This window comes from Loxodonta africana, chromosome 1 (genome assembly GCF_030014295.1).
Source record: "Loxodonta africana isolate mLoxAfr1 chromosome 1, mLoxAfr1.hap2, whole genome shotgun sequence".
Taxonomy (NCBI): Eukaryota; Metazoa; Chordata; class Mammalia; order Proboscidea; family Elephantidae; genus Loxodonta; species Loxodonta africana.
The window spans coordinates 112,504,450-112,524,383 of NC_087342.1; positions in this window are offsets into that span (position 1 = coordinate 112,504,450).

Sequence of the window (19,934 nt, forward strand, 5' to 3'; positions counted from 1 at the left end):
TTCTCATGAAAAGACCATACCTAATGGTATGATTGCGACTAGAGGAATCCCAGAGACAATGCTCCCCAGAACTTCTGATGGCACAAGACAGGAACCATCCCCGAAGACAAATCATCAGGCATGAAAAGGACTGGTCAGTGGGGGGGAGAGAGATGCTGATGAAGAGTGAGCTAATTAAATCAGGTGGACACTGGAGAGTGTGTTGGCAACTCTTGACTGAAGGGGGGTGGGAAGATAGAGAGAGAGGGAAGATGGTAAAATTGGCACAAAACGAGAGACTGTAAGGGCTGACTCAATAGGGGGAGAGCAAGTGGGAGAAGGGAGTAAGATGTATGTAAACCTACATGTGACAGACTGATTGGAATTGTAAATGTTCACTTGAAGCTTAATAAAAATTAAGTATAAAAAAAAAAAAAAAAGATTTACAGCCTTGGAAACCCTATAGGACAACTATGAGTTGGAATTGACTCAATGATATACAACAACAACTACAACCCCTGAATCTGTAAATGTGACCCTGTTGGGGAATAGGGAATAGCAGAATAGGTTGAGTCCTAAATCTAATTCCTTCTAAGTGATGTCTTATAAAAAGCAAAAACAAACTTGAAGAGACACACACAGGGGGAAGACAAATGCCATGTGATGTTGGAGGCAGATGCATGTAGAAGCCCTAAAACCGGTTGCCTTCGAGTTGATTCTGACTCATAGAACTGCCTCATAGAGTTTCCAAGGAACGCCTGGTGGACTCAAACTGCAGATCTTTTGGTTAGCAGCTATACCTCTTAACGACTATGCCACCAGGGTTTCCTAGGAAGTAAAAGCCCCAGGAAACTAAAACACCCATCTACTGCAGAATGAAGAAAACAAGTATAAAAAATTAAACAAAAAGTCAAAGCTGCATCTTTGATTTGACCTTGCCAAAGTGTTGTGAATTGAATTGTGTCCCCCAAAAATGTGTGTCAACTTGGTTAGGCCGTGATTTCCAGTATTGTATGATTGTCCACCATTTTGTCATCTGATGTAATTTCCCTCTGTGCTATAAATTCTACCTGTATGACGTTAATGAGGCAGGATTAGAGGCAGTTATATTAATGAGACAAGACTCAATCTACAAGATTACATGGTATCTTGAGTCAATCTCTATTGAGATATAAAAGGGAGAAGCGAGCAGAGAGACATGGGGACCTCATACTAACAAGAAACAACAGCCAGGAGAATAGCATGTCGTTTGGATCTGGTGTCCCTGTGCTGAGAAGCTCCTGGATGGGGGAAGATTGATGACAAGGACCTTCCCCCAGAGAATGAAAGCTTTCCCCTGGAGCTGGGACCCTGAATTCAGATTTCTAGCTTCTTAGACCATGAGAGAATAAATTTCTCTTTGTTAAATCCATCCACTTGTGATATTTCTGTTACAGCAGCACTAGATAACTAAGACATTAAGTATAAATAAGGCACAAGTGTCATAAGAAGGCAATGAGAGTATGAGAAAGTGCCATGCTTTTGCATCCACAAATTTGCTTTTGGTTTGGATTGGTTGGTTTGCTCTTGTCCACCATCTTCCCCTCTCTATTTTGAATTCTCCTCTGCCACTCAGAACTGAGTAGGGGAGTTTTGGAAACATCTTTCATTATTTTTTAGTTATATCACATCTCTCGCCAGAGTTGTAGACAACGTTAAGTAAGGGAAACACTGTGAAGGCAATTTTGAAAGAGAATGAAATCCTGTATAACTTTAAGGCATTATTAGCGTTATTTTTGCTCAGAAGGAAAAATAATTAATTGGTCAGGTCACAGAGGCTTGGCTTGTCCCTTTGCTTTTTACTACTCCGTGTATCAGGCTCAGATGAGCACAAAAGTGCTTTTTGAATAAGACTTTAAAATATAAACCTCATGAAGGAAATATTGCTTTTAAAGACCTCAGAGGATGCTTTTTAATAACCTTGTAAGGGGGTCATCTACACAGATGTCATATTCCTTATTTATATGATCAATAAATACAGACTTCATTAGAGCAGAACAAGATTATACCGATGGAAAATAAATCCTCAGTAATTTAAGTTTCAATGTTTTTCTAAAATTCCTAGGGAACAGGCAGAACATAAGGTCTAATAAAAATAAGCTTGTATTTTATGGCCTTACTTTTGCACTCTCACTCCTGATGAAAAAACAGGGTGGTAAAATATCATAGCCAAATGAAGAAATGTGAATTGGGGAATAGATTCTGATTATGCAACGAGAACTCCCTTCCAAGTGGAATAGAAATATCGCTCCATGTGGCTTTTAGGTATGTACCAGCTTCAGGATTATTTTAACATTGAGGTTTGTTTGTTTGTTGTTTGCCTGTCTTTCTGATCGTTTGAAGAGCGAGCAAGAATATAGAAATGAAAATTAAAGTGAAATGATCGGGGTATTATGAGTAAATTTTTCATAAAGGTAATCAATGTTTTTGTTACCAACATTACCACTCATTAGAAAGTTTTTTTTTTTTTATGTTTTGATTGGGAAAATAGAGACATTTTTTTGCTAGATACAAATTCCTAGGGGAACAGTTTGGGGATAGGAATTACTTTTCCCCTTACTAATTTGGCTTCTATAAATAAAACACAATGAATTTTGCCAGAAAATTAAGATGAAGAATTTGAAAACGGCACACCATTCTTCTGGATTTTGAGATCTTTAGGACAATGCATTTGATATAAAAACAACAATAATTTTTGTTCCACTTGCATTGGTTGAAATTCATGTCTATAACAGGAGCAATCTTTTTAAACAATCCCAATTCAGTTATGGATACTTCCGGGTAATAAATCTATTCCCTCATTTCAGTGATTATCTATTATAGCAGCACCCCACCAAACGCACAGCTGTTGAGTTCATTCCAACTCTTAGTGACCATATAGGACAGGGTAGAACTACCCCCATAGGATTTCCAAGGCTGTAGTCTTTACGGAAGTAGACTGCCACATCTTTCTTCCATAGAGCAGCTAGTGGATTCAAACTGCAACCTTTCTGTTAGCAGCTGAGCACTTAACCACTGTGCCACCGGGGCTTTTTCATTATTATAGAAATACTGCAAGTCTTCCCCATACCCCCAACCAACATCCCCTGCAAGAAATGCTTAAACCTGATTGGAAATATTGCCAGGCAAATACAGACATCTGAAAATAGAATCAACTCGGCAGCAATGGGGTTTGGTGGTTGGTGCTATAACAGCCTTTGAAATGAGGAAATGGATTTATTACAGTTGCTATAATTTTAAAAATACAGAAACATAATAATAAATAAGAATATCTCAGAATAACTGAAGAGTGAGCCTTTTGTGGGTATTTGACAAAATGATACTTTTTCTATCCTGGTTTGGAATTGTAGGAAGACAGCAAGTTTTTCTTAAAATATACGTGAATGTGCTTAGAATTGGAGTAAGATAGCTTTTGGTTGAAGCAAATGCCAACGTTAATTTTAATCACCAAAATTCTGAGGTCATTTATTTTTCAACTCAGTTATGAGTAAGCGTATTCAGCAACAGTAACTTCTGGCATGCTTATTTGTCCATTTTATACTCAGGGGTTGTCTTAGTTCCTTAGTGCTGCTGTAACCAAAATACCACAAGTGGGTAGCTTTAAGGATCAGGCATTTATTTCCTTACAGATTAAGAAGCTGTAAGTATGAATTCGGGGCATCAGCTCTAGGGGAAGGCTTTCTGTCCCTGCTGGCTATGGAGAAGGTCCTTGTCTCTGTTCCTAGGTTCCTTAGCCATCTCCACATGGCATCAGTCTTCCTTGGTTTGTCCTTTCTTGCTTTGGTACTTAAGCTACCCCTTTTATAAATTCAAAAGTGATTGATTTAAATTACACCCGACACTGATACAGTCTCATTAATATAACAAAGAAAGCCCTTTTCCCAGATGGATCACATTCACATCTATAGGAGTTAGGATTTATAACACACATAACTGAATCTGTAACAGGAGTAAAATATGCACTCATGAAAATAACGTTAATTCTGCTATTTCTACCTGAACATTTTAGTGTACTTGAGTTTACCTTAGAGAAATCCCTTTACAATTCTGACCTACCTTGACCTCAATTAGTTTGAAATCTTTTCTAAGATAGAGTATCTTAGAAAATCAAGAAGATTGACATTTGGCAAATTGTCATGAACTGATTTTTCTCTAGAGACTACCAGTGTCTTTATTGCTGTGAGGGCTCAGTGCAAGCCCAGCAGTATAAAATGCAGGGTACCCCCCTCAAGTCTTGATTAGTCTCTAAATAATAGACTTTGAAACTACTCCCTATCAGCTTTGAAAGTCACACAGGCAAGTATTCATCTACTCTTTTTGAAGATATATGCTAATAGAAACATTTATCATTCTATAACCAATGCTGTCTTTATAGAAATTTTAGAGTCTTACTTATAAAAGTGAAAGAAAATATAGGAAAATGTTAAGAAATTGAGATTGTTTAATCAGGTCTGCATATGCTGGGAATGACAAATTGCAGAGGAGAGGCATAGAACTCTTGTCAAAAAGAACATTTCAAGATCTATTCTGAAGTACAACGCTATCAGTGATAATATCCAAGTGCCTATAAGGAAGACCAGCTAATACAACTATTATTCAAATTTACACACCAACCACTAATGCCAAAGATGAAGAAATTGAAGATTTTTACCAACTGCTACAGTCTGAAATTGATCAAACATGCAATCAACATGCATTGGTCATTATTGGTGATTGAAATACAAAAGGAGCCCTGGTAGGATAGTGGTTAAGAGCTCGGCTGCTGACCAAAAGGTTGGCAGTTTGAATTCACAAGCCACTCCTTGGAAACCCTATGGGACAGTTCTACTCTGTCCTATAGTGTCACTCTGAGTCAGAATTGACTCAACGACATTTTTTTTTTTTTTTTTGGAATGTGAAAGCTGGAAACAAAGAGGAAGGATTGGTAGTTGGAAAACATGGCCTTGGTGATAGAAAAGATGTCAGCGATCTCATGACACAATTTTGTAAGGCCAATGACCTATTCATTGGAAATGCCTTTTTCAACCACATAAGTGGCAACTATAAGTGTGGACCTCGTCAGATGTAATACATGGAAATCAAATTGACTATATCTGTGGAAAGATATGATGGAGACGCTCAATATCATCAGTCAGAACAAGGCCAGGTGCTGACTGTGGAACAGATCATCAATTGCTCAAATGCAAGTTCAAGTTGAAACTGAAGAAAATTAGAACAAGTCCACGAGAGCCAAGGTACAATCTTGAGTATATCCCACCTGAATTTAGAGACCAACTCAAGAACAGATCTGATGGATTGAACACTAATGGCTGAATACCAGATGACTTGTGGGATGACATCAAGGATATCTTACATGAAGAAAGCAAAAGGTCATTAAAAACACAGGAAAGAAAGAAAAGATCAAAATGTATGTCTGAAGAGACTCTGAAACTTGCTGTTGAACATCAAGTAACTAAAGCAAACAGAAGAAATGATGAAGTAAAAGAGCTGAACAGATGATTTCAAAGAGTGGCTTGAGAAGACAAATTGGGATAATAACATATGCAAAGATCTGGAGTTAGAAAACCAAAAAGGAAGAACATGCTCATCATTTCCCAAACTGAAAGAACTGAGGAAAAAATTCAAGTCTCTAGTTGCAATATTGAAGGATTTTATGGGCAAAATATTGAACAATGCAGGAAGCATCAAAAGAAGATGGAACAAATACATAGAGTCACTGTATCAAAAAAAATTTGTCATCATTCAACCATTTCAAGAGGTAGCATATGATCAAGAACCTATGGTATTGAAGGAAGAAGTCCAAGCTGTACTAAAGGTATTGGGAAAAGCAAGGCTCCAGGAATATCGACTGAGATGTTTCAACAAAAGCATGCAGCACTGGAAGCACTCACTTGTCTATGCCAAGAAATTTGGAAGACAGCCTCCTGGCCAACTGACAGGAAGAGATACATATTTGTGCCCATTCCAAAGAAAAGTGATGCCGTTGAATGCAGAAATTGTCAAACAATATTATTAATATCACACACAAGTAAAATTTTGCTAAAGATGATTCAAAAAATGGTTGCAGCAGTACAGTGACAGGGAACTTCCAGAAATTCAAGCCAAACTCAGAAAATGATATGGAATGAGGGATATCATTGCTGATGTCATATGGATTTGGGCTGAAAGTAAAGAATAACAGAAAGATATTTCCCTGTGTTTCATTGCCTATGCAAAGCCATTCAACTGTGGGGATCGTAACAAATTATGGATAACATTGTGAAGAATGGGAATTCCAGAACACTTAATTGTGCTCAAGAGGAACCAGTTCATAGATCAAGAGGCAGTAATTCAAAAAGAACAAGGGCATATTGTGTGGTTTAAAGTTAGGAAAGGTTCCTGAAGCCAAATCTTCAGACATGGATTGGGCTGGGCAATGGGTTGGAGAGGGATGCTGGTGAGGAGTGAGCTTCTTGGATCAGGTGGACACTTGAGACTATGTTGGCATCTCCTGCCTGGAGGGGAGATGAGAGGCTGGAGGAGGTTAGAAGCTGGTGAAAAGGACATGAAAAGAGAGAGTGGAGGGAGAGAGCAGGCTGTCTAATTAGGGGGAGAGTAATTGGGAGTGTGTAACAAGGTGTATATGGATTTTTGTGTGAGAGACTGACTTGATTTGTAAACTTTCACTTAAAGCACAATAAAAATTATTTTAAAAAAGTTAGGAAAGGTGTGTGTCAGGGTTGCATACTTATTCAATACTTATTCACCATACTTATTCAGTCTGTATGCTGAGCAATAATCTGAGAAGCTGGACTGTATTGAGAAGGACATGACATTGGAGGAAGATTCATTAACAACCTGCAATGTGGAGATGATACAACCTTGCTGCTGAAAATGAAGAGATCTTGAAGTACTTACTAATGAAGATCAAAGACTACAGCCTTCAGTATGGATTACCCCTCAACAGAAAAAAAAAAGAAAATCTTCACAACTGGACCAATAAGCAACATCATGATAAATGCAGAAAATATTGAAGTTTTCAAGGATTTCATTTTACTTAGATCCACAATCAATGTCCATGGAAGCGGCAGTCAAGAAATCAAACAGCGTATTGCATTGGGCAAATCTGCTGCAAAAGACCTCTTTAAAGTGTTAAAAAACAAAGGTGTCACCTTGATGACTAAGGCAAGCCTGACCCAAGCCTCATATGCATGTGAAAGCTGGACAGTGAATAAGGAAGACTGAAGAAGAATTGGTGCCTTTGAATTATGGTGTTGGTGAAGAATATTGACTATACCATGGACTCTCAGGAGAACCAACAAATCTGTCTTGGAAGAAGTACAACCAGAATGCTCCTTAGAAATGGGGATGGCAAAACTTTGTCTCATGTCCTTTGGACATGTTATCAGGAAGGACCAGCCCCTGGAGAAAGACATCATGTTTGGTAAAGTAGGGGGTCAGTGAAAAAGAGGAGGACCCTCAATGAGATAGATTAACATAGTGGCTGCAACAATGGCCTCAAATAGGCCAAGGGTTGTGAGGGTGGTGCAGGATCAGGCAGTGTTTCGTTCTGTTGTGCATAGGGTCGTTATGAGTCTGAAGCAAGTCAGAGAAACCTAACAACAATCTTTGAAGCAGGACAAAGCTATTTGTGTAAAATGGCAACTTTGCTAAGAAAGCTATTTACACAGGTCAGTAAGGGAAAGGAAACATTTATGTAGTTATCAGGGAAAACACGGAAACTGAGCTACTGTTAGGAAATGCTAGAATGGTTTTAGTTTATCGGGAGTGAAACTTTGCTTTTGTAATGTATTAATATTTTGGTAAAAATAATAATCCCAAAGTGGCTATTTGAATTAGTTCTCATTTTTTCCAAATTAATATACAAATGATTAATTTGCATCAACCTTTTCTGAAGATACGCTTGTCTACTTTCTCATATCTCCCTGTTTTAGTACCAAGGGCAGATCATCACTAGGTCTATGCTGCCACCCTTGAGAGTCCGCTCTGAGTCAGGGACTGTGAAGTGTCTCCCATCAATATGTAAACATTGGGGGGGACTAAATTTCGTGTTATACTTCTTATTGTCCATGATACACTGCACTGTCCTCAAAAATCAGAAGGTGCCCAATAAATTTGACTGGTGTGATTTGAGTAATTATTCAGGACAAAGTGGAAGAAAACTCAGAAAAAACTGTGACTAGAACAATAACCCTTGCTGCTTGAGCCCTCTCCAGGGGGTTTTGGTAAGTTTCTTAGGATACATTCATGCTAAAAACTAAATGACAGTATGGTTGCCATCAGAGGACAAAAGAGGGCCCTGTTCCGGGCTGCCTTCAACTATCCCCTCTACTTAGAATAACTCAACAAGTATTCATCAACCTGGATCTTGATTCTTACTGCCACCTGAGTGCCTTTATTTCTAAATAAAACGTGTCTTTCCCACTCTAAAAGTCTTCATTTCTGTCCACTGTACAAACATATTTTCCTCCGTTTTTTTGGTGTCACCTTTGATTTCTTTCTTTCCTCCCCAACCACACCTCATTTAATGTATTTTATATGGTCCATTTAATAATACTGCTCACATTCTTTCAACGTTCCCCCTGCTACCACCCAAGCCCAAACTTTCCAAACTCAGACTTAGGCTTTTGTAATGCCTTCTAAAATATCCTGCCTCCAGTCTACCATCAACTCCCCAGGTCTTTCCAAACCATCCCACAAAAAGTTGCCAGACTGTCTTAAAATGTTGCAATGTTGTGTTGTGTCCTTACTCAGAATATAATAGTGACTCCTTACAAGAATACTTTATGACTATGGAATCTAAATTTCTTAGAAATTAGAGTCCTCCATTATTTATGTCAAAACTATCTTTCCAACTTTACCTTTCACTACTACCTTTTTCAGTCTATCTGCTTCGTCAGAATTGATTTTCTTATTCGTCCACAAGCACACTATAATCTTACTTTTTCTTCTGCCTTTTTTTCCATCTCCATTTATCAAATACTTTCACTTTTTTGCAGTTTTTCTCTATATCTTTCCTGAATTCTATTGTCATGACACTCATATTGTAAATTATAGGAAATATGTGTATTTATAAAAAAATAAGATGACAACTAAGTTAATGCCTTTCAATGTAAGGTAGTCCATGTTGACTTCCTACTTCGATAAGAACTATGTTCTGTTATTTACTGAATCTATAGAATAGAGCCTTGTATTTTGCTTAAAAGTAGATATTTAAGGGTTTCTTTTTTTTCTTGTAAAATGGACAAAAGGCTTTTTCTTACTGCCAACCTTTTGGTTAGTAGCCTGAGCTCTTAACAACTGCACCACCAGGGCTCCAAACAAAATAAAAATTAGCATATTTGTACAATGACCCAGAAATCTTAGGGGAATACTGTAGTCAGGGAGGCTCTGGAAAATACAATTTCTTACCTGTCACTTAGTCCTCAGCTCCCTAGGCTTGGAAAATAATTCTGTGTGCATGAATATGATAACATGAAGCATGAGGAGTACTAGCAATGATTTGCTTAGCTCCACTGCTTGGTCAAACCATTGCCGTGGGATTCCATTTATATAGGTGGCCTTCATGAAACAAGATTCCCAAACAGTGTACAATAACCAGTTGGATCAGTATTTCATATATCTATTTTATAGATGTTCTGAAAGTTCAGAAAAAGCGTGCTTACTCAGCCATTTGAATCACCTCACAATTAGATTTCATAATTAAAAAATAATAATTATCTCTTGTCAGGTATGTAGTAGAAACCCTGGTGGTGTAGTAGTCAAGAGCTACATCTGCTAATCTGAAGGTTGGCAGTTCGAATCCACCAGGCACTCCTTGGAAACCTTATGGGGCAGTTCTACTCTGTCCTATGAGTCAGAATTGACTCGACAGCAACGGGTTAGGGTTTGTCAGGCATGTAAATGAATATTCACCAAGTTTTTTTTCCTCACCCCACCTTTCAGAATGGACAACCTGGAATTTGGAGAGTACACCCTCTGGCCCTCACATAAGCTTTATGGCGTTCCCTGTAGCAGACTTTGGATGCAGGAAATATATAAATATTTATTCTCATATGTGTCTGGAGAGAGATTAGATGGGCCTACCAGGACTTTAGGTGCATGTGAGATTGAGGAGACTTAATTACTGCTGGAAAACAGGGATCTTCTACCCAGGAAATGGTATACCTGCATATACATACCATGTACATGTAATTTAGGGGATTACTGAACTTAGCTCAAAGTTGCCTTTTTACTCTGACTTTTTTTTATTCTACTATCCCTTTATTACTGGTGATATCTGCAGGTTATCCATAAGGGCAGGAATCCTATTCTCTAACGGTATAAATTAATGAGGATTTGGAGCCACTCTAATGATGATATTTCTCTAAAAAGGGCAATTAAAAACCAATCGCTGTCAAGTAGTCTCTGACTCACGGTGACACAAATCCACTTGTACAATCTACCCTCTCCCCGACTGAAACCAGTTTCAGTGGTGACCAGAAACAGCAGTACAAAATAAGTGAGAGTCTTTAAAGACAGTACAAAATGAGAAAAACAATATGTATTATGACCACAATCTAGGTATATTAAGGTTGTGTTTCCTTTGCAAGGTACTGAGATATAATATATACTCATTGAGATATACAATAACAACAAACAAATAATAACTTACCAGGAGGTATGAAAGCAAGTGTCACTATCAACGGTCAGGAAAATGATAATAATAATATTACCCCAAGTTAAGTTTTTGTTTTTGTTTTTTTTAAATAAACACCAGCTGTTCGTGGTGTTTTGGAAGACAAAGTAAATATACAGGAAGATAGAACCATCACTAATTCTGACAATAAAAGAATGTAAGAAGATGGCTTATTGTAGAGACAAATCCTAGTGCCAGTGGGTCATATTTTATAGAAGATGTATTTTAAAATAGTAATAAACTAGATTAATGATTCCTATTATAAATAGCATTAAAGGAGGATCACAGTGGCAGCAAACATGAAAGAAGAAAGAAACACTAGTGATTAAAACAAAAACTCCATCAAAATGGTAAATGAGTAGGAGTATAAGGCAAGAAACTCTGAAGAAAGGCTATGATTGAAAATGGTGTCAAGCCCCTCACTGCTCATTTTATTTACCAAATAAAAGTTTCTTTGGTAAAATACCCAGTGGAAGCTAAGATGAATATAACCTTGACCGAATGAGTAAAGAACAGAAAGCTTAATTTAAAAGAGCTAAATTCCTGGAGTGACACAAATGGCTAAAAGCTCAGCTAATAGCCAAACATTGTTGGTTTGAACACACCCAGAGACACTTCAGAAGACAGGCCTGGCAATCTGCTTGGAGCAGTTATACTCTGCACAATTGGGGTCGCTGTGAGTCAGACTTGGCTCGATAGCCGCCAATAACAATAAACTTCTTCAAACCAGAAAGAGCTACTTTCAAACATAAGTCTTAAAAATATACAGTTAGATATCCAACTGCTGATAATTCAATATTATCAGTGAATAAAGGAATGTGTTCATTAAGGAAGGGAAAAGGAAGAAAGGAGAGTTCAGTTCAAGAAAATTTTATTAAATCTAAATTGTCTACAACACTATGCTGGGCAGGGGTGTCATGTTAACATTTCACCAAGATCCCCACACCAGCATAAGGCTGGGCTTCAGTGTGTGCTCAATAATTCAGTGAATGCATGACTAAAAGGACTGCCAGAAGAATGAACAAATCTGTCTTGGAAGAAGTACAACCAGAATACACCTTAGAAGCAAGGATGGTAAGACTTCATGTCACATATTTTGGGCATTTTTTCAATAGACCAGTGCTTGAAGAAAGGCATCATGCTTGGTAAACCAGAGGGTCAGTGAAAGGGAGGAAGACAGTTGAAGAGATGAATGGACACAGTGGCTGCAACGATGGGCTGAAGCATAGCAACAATTGTGAGAAAGGCACAGGATCAGGCAGTGTTTCGTCCTGTTGTACATAGGGTCACTATGAATCGGAACCAACTAGACAGCACCTAACAACAACAGCAATGACTAAAAGAAGCTACAAAAGTGTTTTCAGGAGCTTGCAGTTTGAGGAATGTAGCACTTAACACATTGCTCCATTTATTTTCACAGTTGGAGATATCCCCATCATTGACAACTTCCAATGTCATGTGTATATTTTTGTGAATCACAGCTCTCCATTGCCTTTTCACTTTTCGGTTGTGCTTAGTTATCTAGTGCTGCTATAACAGAAATACCACAAGTGGATGGCTTTAACAAACAGAAATATATTTTCTCACAGTTTAGTAAGCTAAAAGTCCAAATTCATGATACTGGCTCTAGGGGAAGTTTCCCTCTCTCTGTTGGCTCTAAGGAAAGATCATTGTATCTTTCAGCTTCTATTCCTTAGTTCCTTGGTGATCTTCATATGGTATGGCATCTATCTTCCCCCGTCTCTACTTCTTCACTTCCTTGTTTAATCTGCTTCTTTTATATCTCAAAAGCGATTGACTCAAAACACACCATACACCAATGCTGTTCATTAACATAACAAGGAAAACACATTCCCAAATGAGATCATAACCATGGGTAGATTTACAACACATATTTTGGGGGGTACACAATTTAATCCGTGACAGGTTGATTACAAATTTTCTATTCAAATCTCTCAGAATCCTTACATCCATACCTATTTGGAATTCCAAGCACCACTTGATAAGTGGTGGGTTTACCATTGTGTTTGTTTTTCTCTCCCTAGTACCCCAGGGCCTCCACTCAACTAGGGCTTCGAACCAGTTCAAACTGGATCAGTCATGGCCAACAAAGTGAAATCAAACAGACTCTAATTTTTACAATTTGGATGATCCGAAACAATAACGGGAATGGGAAAAAATACTTAGAAGAGGTGTAGTGAACCTTTTGAGGAGCCTGATGCAGGAGACTGGATTATTGCCAGGACTGTGGAGAGAGACACATACTCTAAGGAGTGCAGTTGGCCTCCACTTTTTAGTGGGGCACTGCTGTTTCTGACTCTGCTCAAAATCTGACATGCAAGAGATTTGGTTGCTATGTGATGCATATACTGTCCTTGTTTTCTAAGAAGGAGATTACCTTTGGAGCAAGGCTTCAACCCTTAAATTTCTCATTCTAATTTTCATTCTGGCTCACCCAAATTTTACAAATTTGGATCTGTTCCATTTTGCTTCCTCATCCATGACTAAACACGGAAGAACCAATCTGAAACTCTGCATTCAACACATCCTAAAACCTAAAAGTGGACATTAATGTTGACAGAGAGAGCTCAAAGAGCAAGGATTTTGTCCTGCCTTTTTTTTGCAGAGCAGTAAAGGGGTCTTTTTTTTTTTTTAATTGTGCTTTAAGTGAAAATTTATAATGCAAGTCAGTTTCTCATACGAAAATTTATACACACTTAGTTACGTGATTCTAGTTGCTCCCCTACAATGTGACAGCACACTCCTTCTCTCCACCCTGTTATTTCCCATGTCCATTCAACCAGCTCCTGTCCCCCTCTGCCTTCTCATCTCGCCTCCAGACAGGAGCTGCCCACATAGTCTCAAGTGTCTACTTGAGCTAAGAAGCACACTCCTCGCCAGTATCATTTTCTGTTTTATACTCCAGACTAATCTTAATCTGAAGAGTTGGCTTCAGGAATGGTTTTAATTTGGGGCTCAGAGAGAGTCTGGGGGTCATGACCTCTGGGGTCCCTCCAGTCTAAGTCAGACCATTAAGTCTGGCTGTTTTACTAGAATTTGAGGTCTGCATCACACTTTTCTCCAGCTCCATCAGGAATTCTCTGTTGTGTTCCCTGTCAGGGCAGTCATTGGTGGTAGCCAGGCACCATCTAGTTCTTCTGGTCTCAGGCTGATGGAGTCTCTGGTTTCTGTGGCCCTTTCTTTCTCTTGGGCTCATATTTTCTTTGTGTCTTTGCTATTCTTCATTCTCCTTTGCTCCAGGAGGGTTGAGACCAATTGATTCATCTTAGATGGCCACTTGCTAGCTTTTAAGACTCCAGACGCCACTCACCAAAATGGGATGCAGAACATTTTCTTAACACACTTTGTTATGCCAATTGACCTAGATGTCCCCTGAAACTATGGTCCCCAGACCCCTGCCCCTACTACTCTGTCCCTCCAAGTGTTTGGTTGTATTCAGGAAACTTCTTAGGGTTTGGTTTAGTCTAGTTGTACTGACTTCCCCTTTATTGTATGTTGTCCTTCCCTTCACCTAAGATAATTCTTGTCTACTATCTAATTAGTGAATACCACTCTCCTTGCCTTCTCATCCTCTAAACCATCAAAGAATGTTTTCTTCTGTGTTTAAACCTTTTCTTGCGTTCTTATAATAGTGGTATCATACAATATTTGTCCTTCTGTGACTGACTAATTTCACTCAGCATAAGGCCTTCCAGATTCCTCCATGTTATGAGATGTTTCACAGATTCTTAATTATTCTTTATCTTTGCGTAGCATTCCATTGTGTGAATATACCATGATTTGATTATCTATTCATTTTTTTTTTATTCAAGTGTTGATAGGCACCATCTTCTTACTATTGTAAACAGTGCTGCAATGAACATGGGTGTGCATATATCTATTCATGTAAGGGCTCTTATTTCTCTAGGATATATTCCAAGGATGGGGATTGCTGGATTGAATGGTAGTTTTATTTCTAGCTTTTTAAGGAAGCGCTAAATCAATTTCCAAAGTGGTTGTACCATTTTACATTTCTGCCAGCAATGTATAAGTGTTCCAGGCTCTCTACAACTTCTCCACCATTTATTATTTTGTGTTTTTTGGATTAATGCCAGCCTTGTTGGGGTGAGATGGTATCTCACTGTAGTTTTACTTTGCATTTCTCTAATGGCTAATGATTATGAGCATTTCCTTATGTATCTGTTAGTCACCTGGTTGGTTTCTTTGGTAAAGTGCTTGTTCATCTCCTTTGCTAATTTTTTAATTGGGTTATTTGTCTGTTTGTTCTTTGAGGTTTTGCAGTATCTTGTAGATTTTAGAGATTAGACGCTTACTGGATTTGCTACAGCCAAAAATTTTTTCCCAGTCTGTAGGTTGTCTTTTTACTCTTTTGGTGAAGACTTTGGATAAGCATAGATGTTCAGTTTTTAGGAGCTCCCAGTTACCTAGTTTCTCTTCTGGTATTTGTCCATTGTTTGTAATGTTTTGTATTCTGTTTATACCATGTATTAGGGGTCCTAGCATTGTCCCTATTAATTCCTCCATGATCTTTATCATTTTAGATTTTATATTTAGGTCTTTGATCCATTTTCAGTTAGTTCCTGTGCATGGAGTGAGGTATGGGTTTTGTTTCATTTTTTTGCAGATAGATACCCAGTTATGCTAGCACTATTTATTAAAGAGACTGCCTTTTCCCCATTTAATGGACTTTGGGCCTTTGTCAAGTATCAGCTGGATGAATTTACGTCTGGATTCTCAATTCTGCTCCATTGATCTGCGTATCTGTTGTTGTACCAGTACCAGGCTGTTTTGACTACTGTTTTGACTAATCAGGTCGCGTGAGGCCTCCCACTTTGTTTTTCTTTTTCAGTAGTGTTTTACTTATCCAGGACCTCTTCCTGTCCATATGAAGTTGGTGATTTTTTTCTCCATCTCATTAAAAAAATGCCACTGAATTTGAGTTGGGATTGCATTGTATCTATAGATTGCTTTGGGTAGAATAGACATTTTCACAATGTGGAGTCTTCCTATCCATGAGCAAAGTATGTTTTTCCACTCACATAGGTCTCTTTTGCTTTCTTGCAGTAGTGTCTTGTAGTTTTCTTTGTATAGGTCTTTTACATCTCTTGTTAGATTTTTTTCCTAAGTATTTTATCTTCTCAGAGGCTATTGCAAATGGTATTGATTTGATTTCCTCTTCGAAGCTCTCTTTGTTGGTGTAGAGGAATCCAACTGATTTTTGTATGTTTATCCTATATCCTGATACTCTGCTGAACTCTATTAGTTCTAGCGTTTTCTTGCAGATTCTTTAGGGTTTTCTGTGTATAAGATCAAATCATCACCAAGTAGAGATACTTTTACTTCTTCCTTACCAATTCAGATGTTCTTTATTTCTTTTTCTAGCCTAATTGCTCTGGCTAGGACCTCCAGCACAATGTTAAATAAGAGTAGTCATAAAGGGCTTCCTTGTCTGGTTCCTGTTCTCGAGGGGAATGTTTTCGGACTCTCTCCATTTAGGATGATATTGGCTGTTGGCTTTGTATAAATGCCCTTTACTATGTTGAGGAATTTCTCTCCTATTCCTATTTTGCTGAGAGTTTTTTATCATGAATAGGTATTGGACTTCGTCAAATGCCTTTTCGGCATCAATTGATAAGATCATCTAATTCTTGTCTTTTGTCTTATTTATGTGATGGATTACATCAATTACTTTTCTAATGTTGAACCATCCCTGCATGCCTGGTATGAATCTCACTTGGTCATGGTGAATTATTTTTTTGATCTGTTGTTGAATTATTGGCTAGAATTTTGTTGAGGATTTTTTCATCTAAGTTCATGAGGAATATAGGTCTGTAATTTCCTTTTTTGTGGTATCTTCACCTGGTTTTGGTATCAGGGTTATGCTGGCTTCATAGAATGAGTTTGAGAGTATTCCATTGTTTTCTTCCCTCTGAAATACCTTTAGTTGTAGTGGTGTTAATTTTTTTCTGAAAGTTTGATAGGATTCTCCAGTGATGCTGTCAGGGCCAGGGCTTTTTTTTATTATTATTATTGGGAGTTTTTTAATTGCCTTTTCAGTCTCTTCTTTTGTTATAGGTTAATTTAGTTGTTCTGCCCCTGTTTGTGTTAGTCTAGGTGGGCAGTGCATTTCTAGAAATTTGTCCATTTCCTCTAGGTTTTCAAATTTGTTAGAGTACAACTTTTCTTAGTACTCTGTTATTATTATTTTAATTTCAGTTGAGTCTGTTGGGATATTGCCCATTTCATTTCTTATTTGGGTTTTTTGCTTCCTCTACTGTTTTTCTTTTATCCGTTTGAACAGTGGTTTATTGATTTTATTGATCTTTTTCAAAGAACCAGCTTTTTGTCTTGTTAACTTTTTCAATTATTTTTCTATTCACTATTTCATTTAATTCTGCTCTCATTTTTATTATCTGCTTTTTTCTCATGCCCAAGGGCTTCTTTTACTGTTCTCTATTTGTTCTGTGTTCCAAAGGCTCTGGTTGGATGTGTTTTCATTCTCATTTGATTCTATCAATTTTTTTACTCTGTCCTTAATTTCTTCTATAACCCAATAGTTTTTGAGCAAGGTGTTGTTCAGTTTCCATATGTTTGATTTTTTCCTTTTTTTTTTTTTTCTGTTATTGATTTGTACTTTCATGGCTTTATTGTCAGAAAATATGTTTTGTAATATTTCAATGTCTTGGATTCTGTTAAGGCTTGCTTTATGGCATAATATATGGTCTATTCTGGAGAATGTTCCATGTGCCTTGGAAAAGAAAGTATACTTGACTGCTGTTGGGTGGGGTGTTCTGTATATGTGTATGAGGTCAAGTTGATTGATTGTGGCATTTAGATCTTCCGTGTCTTTGCTGAGCTTCTTTCTGGATGTTCTGTCCTTCACTGAAAGTGGTGCGTTAAAGTCTCCTACTATTTTTGTGGAGCTGTCTATCTTGCTTTTCAATGCTGTTAGAGCTTGTTTCATGTATTTCAGAGCCCTGCCATTGGGTGTGTAAATATTTATTATGGTTGTGTCCCCCTGGTGTATTGACCCTTAATTATTATAGAGTGTCCTTCCTTATTCTTTGTGGTGGATTTTACTTTAAAGTCTACTTTGTCAGAAATTAATATTGCCACTCCTGCTCTTTTTTGATTGTTGTTTGCTGGATAGATTTTTTTCCATCCTTTGAATTTTAGTTTGTGTCTTTAAGTCTAAGGTGTGTTTCTTTTAGGCAGCGTGTAGATGGATCATGTTTTATTATCCACTCTGTCTCTTTATTGGTGCATTTGTTTCATTTACATTAAGGATAATTATGGATAGGTATGAGTTTTTTTTTTTTTTTTAATGAGTTTAGTGCTGTCATTTTGATGTATTTTTGTGTGTGTTGTTGACAGTTTCTTTGTTCCACTTAATTTTCTGTGCTGAGTTGGTTTTCTTTATACATTGTGTTTTCCTCTTTTTCATTATTGTTGATTTTAGTATTTGCCAAGGCTTTATGTTTGTCTTGTTTTTTGTTTTGATGTGTAGGATTATTCGTTTCCTGTGTGGTTACCTTAATATTTTCCCCTCTTTTTCTAAGTTTGAACCAATCTTTTATTTCTTTATGTCATCTTGACTTTCCATATGAAAAATCTACTATAACTACATTTTTTAGTCTTTTTGTTTGTTTGTTTTAATGTTGCCATCTTTTACATAATGACCTCTCTGTTTCAAGGGTTTGAGCATTTTAGCTTTGATTTATTTTTGTGATTTCCCTATCTGGGTTGATATCTGGTTGCTCTCTCCTGTGTTCTAGTTTTGGGTTGTTATCTGATGTTATTGACTTTCAAACTGGAGGACTCCCTTTAGTGTTTCTTGTAGTTTTGGTTTGGTTTTTGCAAATTTCCTAAACATGTTTATCTGAAATGTTCTAATTTCACCATCATATTTGAGAGACAGTTTTGCTGGATATATAATTCTTGGCTGGCATTTTTTTTTTTTTTCCATCAAGGCTTTATATATGTCATCCCATTTTCTCCTTGCCTTCATGGTTTTTGCTGAGTAGTCCGAGCTTTGCCTTATTGACTCTGCTTTGTAGGTGACTTTTTGTTTATCCCTAGCCGATCTTAAAATTCTCTCTTTATCTTTGGTTTTGGCAAGTTTGATTATACTATGCATTGGTGACTTTCTTTTGGGGTCTACCTTGTGTGGGGTTCATTGAGCAACTTGGATAGATATCTTCTCATCTTTTACAATCTTCAACAGGTCTTCAACAATTCTCTCTGCACTTTCTATTATCCCCGTGTTCTTGTACTTCAATCACTTGTAGGTTATTCCTCTTGATAGAATCCCACATAATTCTTAGGGTTTCTTTTTTTTTTTTTAATCTTATTTTTCCTCAAATATGTTGGTGCCAAGTGCTTTATCTTTAATCTCATTAATTCTGACTTCCATTGCCTCAATTCTGCTCTTACAACTTTCTATTAAATTGTCTAATTCTGAGATTTTATTGTTAATCTTCTGAATTTTTGTTTGCTGTCCTTCTATGGATTCTTGCAGCCTATGAAATTTGTCATTATGCTCTGTTTCATCTTTTTAAGTTCCTCTAATGCTTTTTCTGTGTACTGCTTGGCTCGTCCTACATTTTAACTGATCTTCTCCCAGATCTCTTAAAGAGTTCTGTATATTAATCTTTTGTATTCTACTTCCACTAATTCCAGGAAATTCTCTTAACCTGGAAGATTTCTTGAGTCTCTGTTTAGGGAGCTTGCTGAAACCATCGTGGTCTACCTCTTTATGTGATTTGATATTGGCTGTTGTCTCTGAGCCATCAATAAGTTTTTGTGTTTATTTATTTTATGCTTGCTTACTGTACCCTAGCTTCTTTTTTTGTTTTGTTTTGATAAGCTCAAATAGGCTGCTCAAGTGAGCTAGTTTGATTATTGGTGCTTTTGAAGCTCTAACATCCTGTTACCAGGTGGTTAGAGCTATTACTAAGTTTGTGAGCCCAGGAGTCTGTTCATTTTTTTGTATGGAGTCAGCTCAGGTGTCCAGGTAGTCAGTCACTAAGCATGTGGTTTAGGCTCTCACCTAGAGTCCTAGATGAGCAGGGGTGATTGGTGTAGGCACAGGTATCTGGCTGCAGTGTGGAGTCACCTGCTGAGCAAGACAGGGGGCTGACAAATGCCCTTGAGCACCTGTGAGGAAAGCATGTCCCTGTTCCCTACGGGCACCCAATGCTGTTGGCTGTAAGGACTG